Source organism: Chamaea fasciata, unplaced genomic scaffold, assembly GCF_029207755.1.
Source record: "Chamaea fasciata isolate MVZ Bird 193981 ecotype frontalis unplaced genomic scaffold, bChaFas1.0.hap1 SCAF_12, whole genome shotgun sequence".
Lineage (NCBI taxonomy): Eukaryota > Metazoa > Chordata > Aves > Passeriformes > Sylviidae > Chamaea > Chamaea fasciata.
Window position 1 is genome coordinate 8,345,766 of NW_027094097.1, and position 13,845 is coordinate 8,359,610.

Consider the following 13,845-nt stretch of genomic DNA (forward strand, 5'->3'; position numbering starts at 1 on the left):
TGTTAATGAGCTTTTTCCATTCTTCTTGACTGCCTGGGGAATGTCTCTAGGGCATTCATGGTGTGCGGTGCTGGGCATGGGCTTCAAATATCCACCCCTGGTTTTATTACCAAGTATCTCCACACAAGAACTGTGCTGAAGATTCCATCATCACCAAATAATTCATCTGGCAGCAGGAACATGTAAAATGTGTCCTGTGTTTCTTTTGGCTTTTTTTTTTTTTTTTTTTTGGAAAATTATGTTCATAAAGATGCTCTTGCTTAAAAACAACAAAAAAGCAGCATTTTCCTCTCTGTTGCTCACACTGTCTGCCCTCCCTCTCTCCTCCCAGCTACAGCTGGGGGGCAAGAACAAGACATTGCTGGGTGGTTTTTCACCACTGGTTTTAGCTGTTATTTCATGAGGTTTCAGCAGTGCTCTTTGGGGAGCTGCCTGAAGATTACTGGAGAGATAATGATATGTTACTATTAATACCAAGGCTACTGGAACAGCACAAATTATGTGTAATATATGTGCATGTGATGTATGGACACACAGAACTAAATATATAGTTTTTGTTTAGTGGTAGAAATGGGCTTTAGAAAACATTGGGTTAATGGTTACCTTGGAAATCCAGATATACTTGCAGAGCTGTCTCCACGCTTTCTTACTTTTTCTAACAAGATGTATCAATTTTAAAAGGAAAAAGCCATTGCAGCTGTAAAGTCAAACAAGTTTTAGGGTCACAAATGAACAGATGAAACCCTTTAAAGGTATTACTGTGAAACTGGACAAAGCTTGCTTTGTCTGGCTCACAGCTCCCATCTTCTGCCAGCTCCCTGGGCTGGCACTAACTCCCACTCTGCATCCCCTTGGAAGGAAGAAGAACCCCTCAGCCCTTGGGAAAGCACAGGGATGTCACACGTGGCTGTTCACCAAACAAGTGTAGCCCTTGCAAGGGATTTTAAAAATTCCTCTTCTATCTCGTACATTTTTCATAGCTGCAGAGGACAATCCTTTGGGGAGAGATCTGCTCACTGGAGCAGGACTGCTCAGATGAGCTGTACAGGTTCATTCACAAGGAGACAAGGACATGGCATTAGCATTCTGCTGCTCTGTCATTTGTTATCTCTTCGCTAGGCTTACAGCTATTCTTTTAATGGCTTTATTCTCCCCCTCTCCCTGGTCTAAATGAGCTCTTCTCTCCAGTGGCAAACACTAGAAAAGGCTGGAGTGTGCATGTAGGATAATTAACAGAAGCTTCACAGAAGCCGTTGCAGCTTCCCCAGCCTGTCATTTTTGCCAGAGAACTGTGACAAATGGAGAGCTGAAGCCCCTGAGTTCTCCAGCCTGAGCTGCACCTGGCAGTGCCACCTCCCGTCCTTGGGGACACTGACCTGGGGCAGGGTGTGGTCCAGAGGGGTGATTGCAGGGCATGGAGGGAAAAACTGATCACTGCCTTTGGGACACTGAACAACAATCCTTCCTGAGAACTGGAGGCCACCTTCCCCCGTCTGAGCCCTCAGCTGCTCAGGTACCACAGGGGGCTGTTTATAAATCACAGTAATCTGGGGTCACTTTAGGCTGCAGAGATGCAGGTATGGTCAGGGTAGCCACCAGCCTGTTCAGTTCCAGAGCTGGGGGGCAGGTCCAGGGCCACCTCAGAAGCAGGTAATGATCCTGATGAGCTTCTCTGCCTGCACTAATTAGTCCCAGAGTGGAGCAGAGCATGTCAGGCCTGAGAGCACTCTGCCAACACAGCTGTGCTGCTTCCAGCAGTGCATTCAGCTCCAGCACTGTCAGGGACTCACCGTGCCAGTGAGGACAGGGTGGAAGCTTTGGACTGCCCCTGCTTTTACTGACATCATCAGCTGCAGGGCCAGAAGTTCTCAAAATGGGTCTTATACTTTCCACAAATTGATTTTGATTCTGTTACTTTGAATGCATCAATACCCAAAGGTGAAGATGAGTTTCTCAACACCCTCCTTCCAGCACACAGGCCTGCTCCAGACCTGGACACCTTCAGTGCCTTCTGGACAGCAGCCTGCTGTCCTGCTCCAGTCCTTGTTTTCCTCTGGTGGAAAAGGTCTGTTGTTACTGCTTTGTTTGGGTGCCACAGTCCCTCCAGGCACTACTGTGAGGTGCTTTGCCTTCCCTCTGCCCACCCCAAGCCTGGTGTCCTTAACTGTGAGACATCTCTCTCTACGAGAATCCCCTGTGACAGGAGCAGTGCTCTGCTGTCTGTGCTTTTCTCTGGATTTCTGCAGCCACTCCTCTCAAATTTTACAGAAAGTTCTTCTATTTCTTGAGCAAGAACAATGATGATTATGATTGAGTACTTTTTTCCTGGTTTGTTTTTTTTTCTCCCCCTCCCTAATCTTGGCTATTTGCATTGCAAACCTGATTCAGTGGAGTGCTGTGTTTGTCTGAAGCCTGCACTACAGAGATGGCTGTGCCCATTGAAACCAGCTTCATTTCTGAATATGGAATGTTCTCAATTAACTCCCTGGGAAATAAACTACGGATGGTTTAATCAGCCAAGATTTTGATTAACTGATTCAAGAGACAGTTCTTGTCTCTTCTGAAAGGGACAAAATGATTGCACAAAAAATTACATGTCTTGCTCTAATTTCTGGCTCTCAAGAGCACGGGCATTTGGTGGATTTTGTTTATGTGGAAGTTGTTTTTGATTCCTAGCTTATTCTTCTCCAAACTTGTCATTTAAACTATACCATGCTCTACTTTATATTTAAGGGAAGAAATACATGGTGCCAAGGCTGGTGCTCAACATCTGTGTGCTGATAGAGGCACAGAACATCTCAAGCTCACCAAAGAAAAGGGGCTTTAAAAACAAATTGCCCGGTGGGAAGGTCACTGCAAGAAACACAGAGATGAAAAACTGCACAGAATCTTGTTTGAACTAACATCTGAGAACATTCTTCTATTTCTAATCCTATTTCCCAGGTGTTTTCCCAGGCAGGCTCTCTGCCGGGTCCCTGGGGAGAGCCTGTCTTGTACTGAGGCAGATTGGCTCTGGGAGAAGCAGGCTGGTGTTTACTGCAGAGTGTGAGGATTGGAGAGGGTTTATCTCTGCAAATGGAGTGAAGAATTATCACATCAGAGACTTTTCTAGCTGAGAAAGGGGCTCAGCACCTTATTTTTTTGATTGTGCAGGGCCATTCTGCATCATCACTTTTCCCATTCTAGGGAATGGAAAGATACCAAGATCTTGCACTGAAACCATTAAAGTGACTGAGATACTTAATTCTAACCAGTCAGTTGTGTTTGAGTCGTGTTTGAGGCATTCAAAGAGATTGTAGACTTTGCTTGCAGCTCCAATCTTGCAAATTTATTGAGGGTTTTTCTGGGTAAATATGCTTAGGGCACCGTCATCAAGCAGCAGATGTGTCCAGCTGCTCTTGGGTGGGCAGAACAAGCTGTCTGCCTTGGGACTGGGTTTGGGAGGAGGATTTTAGATAATTTTTCAATAGCAGAAGAAAAGCATTCATGGGAAACAAAGATATTGGGAAAAATACAGCAACAGGTTCTAGAGATTTCTTGCTTTACTATTCTTTTACTTGTTACCTGCCAGTTGTGTGTTACATATCCAAACCTGCCCATTTGCTGCTCTGATTTCTTCCTCTCCTACATATAACTTTGGTAATAAACAAGATACCTGCAATATCTAAAAGGAGGAGAAGGCTGATTTAATTTTACCTCATGCTCTCAATATCTTGTTATTTCCTTCTGGCAATTAGCAACCCATTCAGCTGAGCTCTGAACAATCTCTCTGTCTTTTGCAGTTCAATATTACAGAGATTACAAATAGAAATTGGATTAGCCCAGGCTTCCATATCAAGTGGAAATAGTCAAAATGTTAAATATTCACTAATCAAAAAAGGGCATTTCTGACTGTTTCACACTGTTGACTGTGCGCAGAAACGTGAGAGATCCTCTCCTTCCTCCGAAAGGAGTATTCATTTGTTTTAGGGGCTTGCTTTCAAAACTGAGCTAAAATAAATAATGAGAGCTTAAAAACTCTCTTTTTAAAGCACTTTACTGAGCACTCCACAACAGGAGAGCTGCATCATGGTTTTGTGAATGAGCATCATGAGCATCATAGGCTGAAACCGTGCTTTTCCTTCCTGTTACTGATTTTATATTTTTCTGCAAATAGGGAATCCGTATTGCACAAAACCAAAATAGTTGCTGCAACTATCCCTGTGACAGAGTTTACATTCACAGCAGTCCAAGCGCACCGCAAACAGCTGGCATTTAAAAGTCTGTCTCGGGGCTGATCACTTTGAACGAGCCTGACAGCAAAATTGATGTGCAGTTAACTGCTGTATTTACTGCTCCTGGAATGCATTTGGGAGATGAAGAGCCGGGTTTACAAGCAGGCTGTGCTGCAGGATGCGGGCTGAACACACTGCATGGGACCAGGATGTCAAAATTAAATAATCAGCTGTCTCAATGCAAGGTGATGATAACATCACAGGAAATCATGGTATGTTTTCAAAGTGGAGCTGGTGGGGACCCTGAGAGCAAAGAAGTTGCTTGTGCTGGCCATCTTTCCAAGGACTATAGTCCCAGTTTTGCCTGGTACTGCCAGGTCATGAATATAATCAATACAGTAATCATCAATTTAGCAAATTCGGAAGTGCCATCCCTCCTAGAAGCTAAGTTACTTGCAGGCTGTAATTAAACCTGTCTCCTCTTTTCTTTGATGCACTTGTGGGCAGAGTGATATTTTTCAAGAAAAAGTCATCCATTAAAAAAAAAAAGGGTTTTGATGTAATTTATTGGGAATTTGGCACATGCAGAGACTTGAAAATGTTTCATACTGTACTAAATGTCTGTTTTGCTTAAGGTGGTGACTACGCCTAGAAACTGTTGGATTAAACTTAGTAAATTAGTGTGCTGCATTGATATATTTTTCAGGATATTAAACTGCGCTGTTAGCAGGAGGGTTTTTTGTGTTATCATCTGGTTTAGAGTTTTTCAGAGCTTTTCAAGAGATTCTTCTTTTTTGTGTGAGTGGTTAGAGGTTGTGGCCAACTGTGACAGTAAACCATGAAATGGTTTTATAAGGTACAAGGAATGATCCGAGAGGACATTGCCTTAATCACTCAAAATTTTCTTCCTTGGGCAGGAACAGCTCGAGCGATCTTTGCTGCTAACATACGGATCCTGGGTGGCCCCGACTGGATGTGGGAGGGGGAAAAGCCCTCCCCTTGCCCACAGTGGAGTTGCAGAAGGCAGCGAGATGCAGGGCTTTGTGAAGGGCAGCAGTGGGGCTGCTCTGCCTTGGGCTTCTCTCTTCCACTCCCCAGAGTTCTGGAATTTCGGTTCATGATCAGCCCTTTGTGGAAAATTGCCCCTTTATGCTGCATTCTGGATGTTATTTTCTAGAAGCCATAGGGCAGGAAGGGCAGAGCCTCATGGATGCTGAGCCTTGTTCTTTGCTGTACCCAAACTCCAGCTCTGGAGCTGGGTGGTAAAGCAGGAGCCTGCAGTGCCATATTGCAGCTGCTGATGAATGAACTAACAAATGTCTGCTACTTCACAGGTGCCCGTTTATTGCTCCTGCTTTTTTTTAAAGTGACATTTATTTCTCTTTTAACTACTGAGAGCTTTGAGCATGTTGTTCAACAGCATCCAGATCATTGTTTCATTTTTATCCATATTCAGTCACTTTTCCTGCTGCCCTTGGTAATTAGAGCTGGGTGTTTTGTTCTGTCAAACACTTCACCACAGAGAAAATGTTGTTTTGGTTGTCTTGAAACTACTGATGAAAGAAAGCATCTGGTCTGTGTCAAGGATGGTTTGAAGCTTGGGACTTTTTGAGGATGGTCTGGAGGCAACTGGGGTCTTCACTGTGCTATTTCTGACACTTACCTGTGGCTGTACAGGGGGAATTGGGTTACATGGGGACTTGGCTTAGCTATGACCAGTGTTTCACCACTGTCTGTGGCTGCAGAATGCATCAGTATGCCAAGGGAGTGAGGAGCTGAACCAGCCTGAAAATACAGCAGCAGCCTTTGAAAATGAGAAACTAGCAAATAACACTGTGATGGTCTTCAACTTTATGGTAAATATTGAGTCCCTGAAAGGAAATGAAACGAGTTGTGCTGCAAAAAGCAGTGTTTAATCCTCCCTCCTCCCCCTGACAAAGCACCCATGCTGGTTGTATCAGCTGCAGAAGAAAAGCAGGAGTGTTCCTGTTAGCACACCACGGGCAAACCCAGCCCAGTGGTGCAGGGACCTGGTGCTCACTGCTCCTCACACCCCGTGCCCTCCCCATGGGGAGGGGAGCAGGGACAGGGTCCATGTTCCATGGGGGCCCAGCAGGGTCACCCCTGGGAGCTTCTGAGGGAGCATGAGCTGCCCTTGCAGGAGAGTTTCCCCATTTTTCAAAGCCAGGAAAACCCACACCAAAACCCTTTCCTTGAAGACTGTGATGAGTGTAAAACTGTGGTGGAGGTAAGGGCCTCTGCCAGGAGAGGTGGGGTTAAACCCAAAAGAAGACCAGCACCTGAGATTTCACAGGATATTCTGCTTTGGAAGGGATCCACAAGGATTTCTGAGTCCAGCTCCTGTGTGAATGGTCCCTATGGGGATCAAATTCAAGCTTGGTGTTTTCAGCACCGTGCTCAGACCAGCTGAGCTGCTGAGGTCACAGTGGGCAGAGGGCCCTTCAGCTGCTGCATCCATGTCTGCACCCGGATGGTTTGAGACTTTGGGGATTGTATTTAGCAAGTTCAACAGCCTCCTCGTGTCATTTTTATAATGTTTATTACTGCTACAAGATGAATGGAACTGTATTGCAGGTCAGGGGCTGGAGAAAAGACATCTTCCCATCACATCCCTAATTACTGCTCATGTGAAGTGCTATGGCAACTGCATTTTTGCAGGGCATCTGCATTCCAGTATCACAGGCTTTTTGGAGCAAATCCGGGCATTTTTGGATGTGTGCCACCCATCTGGGGGTGTTCAGCCTCTGATGTATCAATTAGGGGTCAGTGTTCAGTGGTAACCACCCTGGTTTTGCCCCGCTCTCCTTTTCTTTTGCCGTCAGATCTGGAATAGGATTTGTAACACAGGCATCTTGCTGTAGGTGTATGAAAGCTGTTCTGAGCTAAGCTCAGGCTCTGCCATGGTGGGAAGGATGCCACTGGGCAGCTCTGCCTGTAAACCCTGCAGGCTGGGCTGGGCACTGGCTGTAGGCACTTGGCTGAGGTTGTGACTGTCCCTGGGAGAACCACCAGACACACTCAGGGATCTGCCATGGGGCTTCCACATCAAGGAGGAGAAGGTAGTGAAGGTCTTCTGCTGGTCTTCCCCATCATAACAGAAGGTCACCTAAAAGAGCACCTTTGGTGATGTTGAAACCACAGAGGTGCCTATCTGAGGTGCTTTTTGTCTGACTTGGGCAGGCGGAGTCCAGTCCGCAGGGAACTGAGACCTCCTGCTTTCTCTCCGTGCTTCTACAGCAGAGCAAATCCACTGTGGACTCCCTTTGTGACTCTGCAGCAGTTTCACAGGGTCTTGTTGTGCAGGGAGGGGACAGCCTTGAAGCGGGATGAATAAAGGAGTGTGTTTTATCCTGAGCCTACCAGATTTACTGTGCTTGTTTGTTCACAAGGTCAGTTCAGTTTACCTTGAAAAATCAGTGTTTTCCAGATTACTGGTTTTTAATGAGGACTCTGCTGCCCTGGTGCTCCAGAGGAAAGCACAAGGTGCAGAGCTCACAGCTTTGGGCACCAGCATTTCCAGTGAACGTGGGCGTGTGGTTTGGAAACTGGATCTGGGCAGCATCTGAGCTAATGAGAGCTCAGATGGCTTAAAAAGGCAAAGAGCTGCAGAGAAAACCATGTGAAAATATTACTATTAAAGTACATTAAATACTGAAACATCCTGTGGGCCTGAATGCAGGTGTGCTGTGCAGCCCCGGTGCTGCTCAACCTTCCACCTTGCTGAGTAAAGAGCCACCTCTGCCACAGGGTGCGGAAAGAAGGAAAACTGCCCCCGTCTTGGTCATCATCTGCCTAAATCCCAATGAAAGATGTGCAAGGCGCAGGAAGAGGCCAAAACCCCAGGTTTAGGTGAGCAGAACATCCTTGGGGGGTGCTTCAGCCTTCCAGCTGGTGGGTGAAAATCCAGTTGATGGCAGGGACAAGTAGGACGAAAGAGACACCTCTCAAAGCACATAGAATGTGATACAAACCCCAGTCGTGCACCACGGGTGATGAGACTGTAATACAAAATTAATATGTGAAAACTTCATACAGAATCCTCCTTTTGCTTCTCTTTATTTCTGGGCAATTCTTTGTCCCTATTTTTTTTTTTCTCTGTGTTACCAGGGCTTTGGAGAAAACTTGTTTTGTTGCTGGGCTTTCAGAGGCCCTTACTGTTCTCACCAGGTGTTCAGTGATGCAGCACATGCCAAGGGAAGGATGAAGTTATTAGTTTTGCTTTGGAGAAGGCAGCATTTTTCTCCCCTTCAGGAGCCCCCATGGGAGCTCTTCTCCACAGGTGTTTTAATCTAAATCATTGTGTTTCAGTGCTGGACGTGTCCCAGTTAGGTGGTGATCCATATGCACTCTGCAAAACTTCTCCTCTTTCACAGAACACAGATTTTGGGAGAAACCTCTGCCTGAGGGGAATGAGGAACCCTGTGTCAGCTCATGCCTCATGACTCCCCATATGTGGTACTTTCTGCCCCACTGGAAAAAGCAAATACCTGCTGGATTATTTCAGTCTCACTGTTCACTCTCCTAATTGTTGTACTGAATAGGGAGCAGGGCAATTGTGCCTGCACCGGTCTGTCCACCTTGGAATGATGTGGCGTCCTGTGAAGCACACCACAAATTTATGTCATGGAAGAAAGAGGGACATTTGGCAGCAGGTAAAGACCATCCCTTAAAGTAAAGCCAGGTGGGCACCAGAGCCCTAATTGCCAGCTTGCCAAAGAAATTAAAGCCAAAATTGATAAATGCTCTGAATCCTTCTCTGACCACGTCATTTGAGCTGCAGGTGGCTGGATGCCCTGCTGGCTGTGGACAGCCTTGGCATATGGTTTCTGCTGTTTCTTTGCATGTGGAACACCAGATTTTGGAAGTTGCTTTTAAGTAATACCTTAAGGGTGGTTTGGGGTTTTTTTCTTAAGCAAGTAGGTATGTAAAGGGGAGGTACTTGGATAGGTCTTGGGAAGGATTTACCAGGATTCACCAGAAGATACAATGATGGCCTTGGAAAGTTGTTTAATTCTTTAGAGTTATTCAGCTCCTGACTGGCATCCAGTATTTGGTATTTCTCTTGGTCTGCCTGGAATAATTTCTCTCACTCTGGGATTTGTGTAAAAAATGTTTCATTGAGTTCAGAAACTAATGATGAGAAGTGACCATCTGTGACCCCTTAGTAGGCATCTGGATGCATATTTGCCACTTCTGAGGTGTTGAGATAACAGCGCTGTTGCTGATGGGACTAGAAGCCTTATCATCAGATATAATAATACTTTCCAGCTGCACTTGTTGTTTTTTAGTCTTTCGTAAATGAAAATGAGTTCTGCAGGTGGCTAATGCTAGAGGATAATTTGTTTCCGTGCTCGTTTGAAGCCTTGTAGCAAACCCAAAGCTGTGAAGAAAAGATGGAAATAAAAGTAGAACGTGATTTCAGGAAAAAAAAAACCCTCCATTTTCTGTGCTAGTGAAGTGACTAAGCCGTGTGGCTGCTGATGCAAACCTTTCATCTGCCCAAGGAAAAGGGTGATTATCTTCAGCTGAAGCTGATGGGGCACTGAGCAGCATTTGAGCAGCACACCCAGGCAGATATTTGCATGAGAAACGTGAAGATGAGACTTTGATGTATTTGCAACTTCTGAATTCCCATTATGTTTTGGATTGTACTGCCCCTTGGGAGTGCCTGGGACACCTTTCCTTTGGCTATGCTGAAACCCAGGAAGGGAATTTCATGCTCTGCTCCTCCACATTATCTTTTTCATTCTGAGATAACTTTTCCTCTCCTCTCTTTAGCTGAAGTCTGGAAAAATATGTTAATGACAGCAAGACAGAGGCTGTCAGCCTTGCCTTAGGGAGGCAGGGAGATTCTGGGAAAGAGAGGCAGAGAGGCTGGATTGCAGACTCCTGGCTGTGTTTGTTGGAAGGCACTGGACCAGGACATCCCTGGCTTTGCCATGCTGAGACCTCCTGGGATGTTCTCTGGGTAACCCCCTCCTGTGCTGTGCTCCACTGGGCTTGCTTATTAAGAGCTAATGCAAATAATCATCCTGGGGAATTTCCAGAAATATTTTTTTTCCTGGTGGAAAACATTGATTTGCTTTAACAAAGTGTTAGGCTGATCTGGGTCAGTGAGCTGGAGGTTCTGACCCAAGACCTGGAGGGTGCACGGTGCCATCATACGCCCAGAGGTCTGGCTGCTGGGATTACAGTTTGAGGCCATAATCCCTGGGCTCTTGGACAGCCCGATGCAACAGGTCTTCTGTCTGATGGGGCCTTCTTCCTGGGATAAAGTCTCAAAGGTGGCAGCATGTTTTAACAAAGGCATTTACAGAAACAAACATACAAAAAAAAGCTTATAAACCAATGGAAAAGGAGCAGAATCAGTGCAGGACAGCTCTGATAAAAGCCATGGACAATCTGCAATCAGGGGCACGGCAAGAGGGTGATGTGACTTCCCGGGGATCCTCATTAGCTCAGGTGCTCATCAAACCACAATTTAACGCTGGGTGGGGCTTTGTGGGGAGAAATGTCATTCTTTCTGGAGCCCGCAGGAGGCACAGCCATTACTCTGGGTAGCCTCTTGCTTGTACAAGTCATGCATCAGTAATTATTCTCTGGGCCAGTTCACTTAATTAAGCCCACTAAGGGGATGCTCTCCAGCATGGTCACTGGTCTTTAAACTCCCACATATGCAGAAGGACTATCATGCTTTTTTTTTTTCTTTTAAATAGCTGGATGTGAACCAGGAGAGAAAACAATTTCCCTATTGCCTATTGCTGGTCAAATGATCCCGGTGTCTTTAAATGGGGGGGAGTGGTGAGAATAAAGTCCTTTTTTGTGGCCAAAGTAGTTCATGGCCCAGGCTCTGCCTTTTCAGAAGATGATCTGGGCTGAAATCTGAGCTCTTGTGTTGCCTCCTGCTTCTGTTGGGCCAATTAGGTTCCAAATGTCAAATGGAGGATCTCCAAAATGTACCTTTGCCTTGGAAAGTAACCTCAAGGGGTGCACAGTCCCACCAAGACTGAGGATGTAGGGTTGTGCTGCTCCATGCTACAGCCTCATTGCTTGGAAAACAGAGAAAAGGCCTGGATTTTCAAAAAGGCTTGGATTTTCTTGATTTTTTTTTTTTCTCCTTTGAAAGAAAGACTTGTTTTGGGACAAGATCAGATAGACGTGGTCTCTACTATGCAGAAAAAATTGTACGACACAGAAATTTTTAATTATTCCTTCATTTCTACTTAAAATTCATTATATTCTGCTTAGTTAGTTGGGTTATGGCTTCAATAAGCTCTTGAATTAGTCATATTATTAATGTAATAAAAATTGAAAGCTAATTTACAGCCAAGTATTCTGGTACTTGAAAGACTTTTTAAAATTTTTCCTGAAAACGTGAGAACAACTTGTCACGATTTTTCTTGTTAGCTTATTGTTGTGTACAGGAGTGTTAAATGTTTGGCATCTGAAAAAAATTGGCATCCAACTCTCACCTAAATGTTTTTCTGCTGGAGGGATCTGTGATACGTGATTGTTCCAAAAATATGCTCTGAAGGGAAGCTCTGGGATGAAGGGTCAGGGATGACAAGGGAGCAAGTCAGGAGCTTCCACCTTCCACGTCACAAGGCCTGAACCCCAAATCCTGAATATTTGCATAATAAAAATCCCCACTGGCATAACTCATGATGGGGCTTCGTTACTAAAGTATTAAACCACCAGATCAGCTTGTAAATTGTTTTGTAGCTGGATATTGCACATGGCTGTTGCTGTGCAGCTCCCAAGGTGGGCCAGAACCCCCCCGTAAGAGTGGTGGGACGAGGCTCTGTGTCAGCAATGTTCCCAGCAGGCAAACTCCTGGGGGATGGAAACAGTCTGCTTAAGTACCCATTGATTCCTCCGTACAGTTTTTCATCGGAACATTATCATATTTTTTTATTAAGTCAGCTTGTGACTCCAGTAATTTCTTTCATTAGGCTTATTCTGAAGGCAAGATGGCTTAAAAATTAAAAGCAACTTCTCAGCCGAGTTAACGTTCAAGCACAATTAAGTTAAATCATACAACGGCAAGATGTGAGGGAATAAAAGACCAATTTTGGCTGCAGTAGATCAATTATTACAATGCAGAATCACATGGAATACAATAATAGACTTTTTTTCTCAGCAGCATTCCCGAGCTGCAAACCCATAACCACATCAGTAGATGTTTATAAACAATAACTGTCTTCTGAAAAATATTATTGAAACACTTTGTGGGTGATGCTGATGTCAAAACTACCCTTCTGCATGTGCCTGAAAGCAGCATTTGACTTCCCAGGCTGTGTGCAGGAGAGGGCTTTAGCCCTGGGACTGGCATGGGGCTGTGCCAGTGTTGGAAATGCTTCTGCTGGGGTCTCTCGTGAATTTCCCTGCTGCTGCATTGCTGAAGCTCCGTGTTGGTAACCACTCTCTGCCAAAGTGCTGTGCATTGCCAGAGCTCCTGGGATCAGGAGTGGCTCTGTTGCACAGTGCTTTGCGTCTGTGTATACAGTGGATTTGGCCACGAGTCAGGGAAGCTGAGCCCACAGCGTCTCCAGGGGGTTTTGTAGGACTCAGGGAAGTAATTCCAGGGTTTGAGGAAGATAAGCCTCCAAGAGAATGAAGATAAAGTAGTGCAAAAGCTCGTTTTGCAGAGAGAGGCGCATGCTGCCCACCCTGCTGGCTGCAGCTCGTGCCGGGCACCTGCAGGTGTGTCCTGCACCATGAGGTGGGAGACAAGAAGTGACTTCTTTACACCATGGCAGGCTCCACGTACCCAAAAGGGGCTGTGATTCAGTACCACGAGCCTTTTCAGCAGGAGACAGGGCGGGTGGCTCACTTCTGTCAGCTCGAGACATTAGTGTTTGCCTTGATCTGGGCATCAAGGCAGGGCTGCAGGAGGATGCTGTCAGTGAAAGCTCTAATCCACTTATGCTAGCAGGTTAGGCAGAGCAGGGATGAGTTTAGTTAAGGAAATAACAGTCCAGGATATAAATGGATGGATAAAATATAATTCTATTAAGGGATTGTTCCAGTCCTTGAATGGCACTAATGATTGTGTGGGAATAGGGGGCACAAAGAGATTAGCAGCAATCTTTATTCCCAAGCAGGTTGTCTGTTGAGATGTTGTTACGTAAACTAAATGTTCACGTGTTAAGAAGTAATTGTGAAATTTTGTCTGGAGGGAGTCCTGGACAAGAGCTGCTTCATAAGGGCAGAATTAGGAGAATTGGTCCATCGAGAAAAGTATTTTTTGCAAATTTTTATTCTGAGTAAATGGGACCAAACACATTGCTGTGCCATATCGAGTGTCTCACCAGGGTGTTGCCAGGCTGGATGTTTGTAAGGAAGTCAGAGGGGTTGATGTGCCAGGTCCCACTTGGGCGAAGGTCCCCCCTCAGGGGAGATGTACAAGTACCTATTTCCCTCTCGGGGAATATCCAAAATAACTTGTGAACCTTTTCCAGCTGCACAGATGCTGAAGATGCCCTGAGTGACACCAACCCTTCTCTTCTCCACAGGCTGTCCCCACTGGTGGCTGGGGGATGCTGAAGGGGCGGGTGATGTTGCAGGAGGGCATCTGGAGTTAAGCCTGCTGGAATTCTAACTGTAGCCT

The 13,845-nt window shown here is 45.6% G+C and overlaps 1 protein-coding gene across 1 annotated transcript in view; it reads left to right on the plus strand.

Annotated features, from left to right (window-relative positions):
• The window catches only part of NECAB2 (N-terminal EF-hand calcium binding protein 2), a 71,755-nt gene that overhangs the window by 40,116 nt on the left and 17,794 nt on the right, over positions 1-13,845 (plus strand). The gene's annotated exons all lie outside the window — the stretch shown is intronic.